Genomic DNA, 4390 nt, shown 5'->3' with positions numbered 1-4390 from the left:
ATCGGGCTCCCTGCGTGGAGCCTGCTTCTCCCTCTGCTTGTGTCTCTGCCTCTCTCTCTGCATGTCTCTCATGAATAAATATATAAAATATTTAAAAAATAGAGTGAAAAGTAGCTTCCTAGGTTGAAACAAATTGTCATGAGGCAGTTTAATTCTTTTTTTAGAGATGATTTTTTTATTGAAATATAGTTGACATATAATACTATAGTAGTTTTAGGTGTACAACCATAGTGATTCGAGAATTATGTACATTATGAAATATGCTCACCGTAAGTGTAGTTGCCATCTGTGACAATACATTATTACAATATCATTGACTATATTTCCTATGCTATACTTTTTTTTTTCCTTCTCGCTTGGAAGTTTTATTGGTCCTGGGGAAAGGAAGGCAGGCAACCCCTGCTTTCTGCTGAGGGTCCCACACCCCTCATTAGTTTCCATTGCCATGGATGAGAAGGTTCATGTGCTTGGAGGAGGTCAGGAAGGCTTTGAGTTTGGGCTGGGCCCTGAGGCATTGAGGTAGGCCAGAGCAGGGGGAAGGAGTCCAGGCAGCTGAGGACCAGGACTTGGTGAGTCAGCAACAAGTCTGGCAGGTTGAAGTGTGTGAAAGAGATCCTGTTGCCCACAATGAAGGCTTCCCCTTGGTTCCGTGACAGTAGTCTCAAAAGGCTTCAGGTGCCCAGGAGTGCCTTCAAATACTCCTAATTGTCTGACTCCTCGTTGGTGTAGATGAGGATGAAGGTACTTGCAGTGGATATCATCCATGACAGCATTCACCATGTCCACCAGGGCCACCTCCCACTGATCTTTCCCCGACAGACCAAGTGAGTGGCCCGAGTGTCACAGGATGGCATTGGACTGGTACAGGGTAAGGTCTCCATCCTGGAACGTGGGCAGTTACCTATACAGACAGGAGGCCTTGAGTGAGCCCTGCAGCCAGGTCTCCATGGTCACCACCTTCTCCTTCCAGCTCTGGCCCTGACCAGCCAGCAGCATGCACGCAGCTGTGAACAGGGAAGTAGACAATGGAGCAGCATGGTTGCTGTGCATACAGCAGTGGTGATCATGGTGGCAGAGCTCTTATGCTAGACTTCTTATCTCCATGGCTTATTTTCTAAAGATTTTATTTATTCATGAGGGACACAGAAAGAGAGAGGCAGAGACATAGGCAGAGAGGAGATAGGCTCCCTGTGGGGAGCCTGATGTGAGACTCGATCCCAGGACCCCAGCATCACGACCTGAACCAAAGGCAGACACTCAACCACTGAGCCACCCAGGTGCACCTTTACCCATGGCTTATTTATTTTATAACTGGAAGTTTGTACCTCTTAATCCCCTTCACCTATCTCATCATAACCTCTCCCCACCTTCTCTCTGGCAACCACCAGTTGAGGCAGTGAAATTAAGTAGAAATATGTTGCTGATTCAATAATTAAATTAAAAAGTACAATGCCTATGTTTTCATCCTTCCCAGAAAATATTCTATGAATCTCTGTATTTCCCATATTTTTTGAATTTTGATGATAAAATTTCTGGCAAATTTCTCTCCACAAAACGCTTTTTTTTTTTTTTAAGATTTTATTTATTTATTCATGAGAGACACAGACACAGGCAGAGGGAGAAGCAGTCTCCATGCAGGGAGCCTGATGTGGGACTCCATCCCCAGTCTCCAGGATCATGCCCTGAGCTGACAGTGGCGCTAAACCGCTGAGCCACCCGGGCTGCCCAACAAAACACCTTTAATTTGTTAAGGGATATTGTTTTATATGAAAATCTGAACTGACAAGAAAAAAAAGAATCCCAATGTGATTATTTGCCTTAGCAAACAATTTACAATTTATGTACTTCCTCTTGCTTTAAAATGTTTATTTATTTATCTTTTTTCTTCCAAGTTTTTATTTAAATTCCATTTATTTATTTTTTTAAGTAATCTCTACACCCAACGTGAGGCTCAAACTCACAACCCCGAGATCAGGAGTCACATGCTCCACCAACTGAGCCAGCCAGGTGCTCCTCTCTTGCTTTTTTTGAAGTGGGAAATAATAAAAATAAAAACTTCTATGCTTTTAGTTGCATATTTATTACACAAAGGAAGGAATACCTGCATGAGATTTCTATTCATCCAGGAAAAGTCTCTTCTTATCAATTACTGTTAGCTCTATTTAGGCTCTGAGTAAATTTTTTTAAGTTCTAAGAATATAGTGGACAGAAAAAACAGATATGCTGTTAATTGAAAATGTCTTTATAAAAATTTCAATAATGAAAATATTAAGAGTAATGTCTACTTTTATTGAAGTATGCTATTAAAAACGTCTTGCCCTATTTGTAACTTGCCTTGTCCTTTTCATATTATACTTTGATTTTTTTCAAGTTCATTAACACATCTGTGGGAAATTGAATTTAAAGACCATGTTTTTCACACAGCACTTTTTATTATTTTCCTGGCAGTTCTGAAATGAAACGTGAACTTTGGTAATGCTAAAATATCAAAACATGTTATTTTTTTCCAGCATATTATCGGAAGACTTTTATCTTTATTTTTCCTTAATTGACATGTGACATATCTGCTTATTACAGGCATTTTCTACTACATGGGAAAATTGCTAACCTGTGGGAATGACAGATGATTTTGAGATTATAATTTTAATCATTATTTCTTTTGTCACCAGGTATGAAGACCACATTAGATAATGGTAGTGCTTTTTGTGGACATTTCATTCTGTCAAGGTTTCCATGATAACCTTTTATATAATATAATTCAGGTTTATTAACTGCATGTTTATTGTAAGTTAAAGTTTCTCCTAAAAGAAAGCTTTTGCAATTACACTTCAACTTTTCACTGAAAATGGGGTTTCATTGTACTGATCTCTCACCCATATGTTTATCAGGTTACCTTACTTATTCCCAGGATCAAAACATTTTCTGGTAAATTCTTAAGACCATAAATACTGCCCTGATTTCTATATTGTCAAACACAAGCCAGCCTTATAAATTTGTGGATTACTTTGCTTATAATTAGATGAAGATTGATAAATTATGACTACATATGCAAGCCAAATAATCCTTCTATGTGCACAGGTTGAAAATGAATGTTGATTATATATGTATATAATATATATATATATATATATATTTATTTATTTATTTACTCCATCTCTTATCCTTCAATTCCCCATCCCTCTTCAAAACATACACTTTGAAATACCCATGATTATGGTCGTTCTCAAATATGGAAGTGTTCATATTTCCAGGTTCTATTCTTCTTAGGTAATGGGTATTTTTCATAGCACATAGAGAATTTACTGCTAGTAATTTAAAGTTTTTAAATTTCACAGGATACTGTGAAACACAAAACAGATTCCTAGTACTCAGTAATTTTTATGCAGTAGAGAATCAAGCTCTGGATGGGTAAAAGAATAATTCTTCTTTTAACAAGACTCAAAATAATTTAATTGTCAATTAATCTGAATTTTCTGTTCTTTTCCAGAAAAATGAATTTAATTAAAAGGAAAAATTTTACAGAATATTTTAGGGCCAAGTAATATTCAATTAAATATTATGTAAACCTTCTACAACCATAGAACTCTGTCATGAATTCCAAGTTCAGCTTTTACCTACAAAGTGAAAGTAGAGACTAGATCTTACTTTGAATGGTTACCAAACGTTTGTTGTAGGTAATGAGATAGTTGCTTTAGGTTGATGTTCTTTATGGAGATTGAGGAAGCCTTAAAATTTGAACTGAAATATGGATATTAGTTTCCAGTAGGTAGGTAGGGAAGAGGAAGGAATTTCAATGGAGTAAATTAGTACAGATGCGCTAATTGACCAAGATGCAAGGATAGAATTAGGATATGGGTTTGGCTAGACCAAAAGATTCTTATATTAGAGCAAGGAACGGAGGTATAGACACATCAATCAGATTGTGCTACAAAAAGATTAATCTGGTACCACTGTATACAATGAACCACAGGTGAAGAGTGAAGACAGATGGGCCAGTCAATTAGAATACTCTGTATTTGTTCTGGAAACATATGAAAATGTCCAAGAATTGGTTAGTAAAAAGCAATGGAAATTATTTATTTAAATTTTATTTATTTATTTATTTGAGAGAGAGAGAGTGAGAGAGAGCATGAGCTGGGGAGACGGGCAGAGGGAGAAGCAGGATCCCGGCTGAGCAGAGAACCTGATGTGGGGCTCAATCCCAGGACCCCAGGATCATGACCTGACCAAAGGCAGATGCTTAATCCACTGAGCCACCCAGGTGCCCCAAGCAATGGCAATTTAAAGGGTGATATGGGATTGATTATGACTTGAGAACTGGTTCTGAAAATCAAGGAAGAAATAAACAAAAACATGCAATATTCAGCATCTAAGCAATACTGTGCTTTTG

At 37.6% G+C, this 4390-nt stretch overlaps 1 non-coding gene and 1 pseudogene across 1 annotated transcript; both read right to left on the bottom strand.

Annotated features, from left to right (window-relative positions):
• Positions 1-430: 430 nt before the first annotated feature.
• LOC100686092 lies at positions 431-996 on the bottom strand (annotated as a pseudogene).
• Positions 997-1936: 940 nt separating this feature from the next.
• On the bottom strand, positions 1937-2009 carry TRNAR-CCU. The gene has a single exon. It is a non-coding gene; the product is annotated as a tRNA-Arg (tRNA).
• Positions 2010-4390: the final 2381 nt, after the last annotated feature.

This window comes from Canis lupus, chromosome X (genome assembly GCF_011100685.1).
Source record: "Canis lupus familiaris isolate Mischka breed German Shepherd chromosome X, alternate assembly UU_Cfam_GSD_1.0, whole genome shotgun sequence".
NCBI lineage: Eukaryota > Metazoa > Chordata > Mammalia > Carnivora > Canidae > Canis > Canis lupus.
This window is presented reverse-complemented; position numbering and strand designations above follow the sequence as displayed.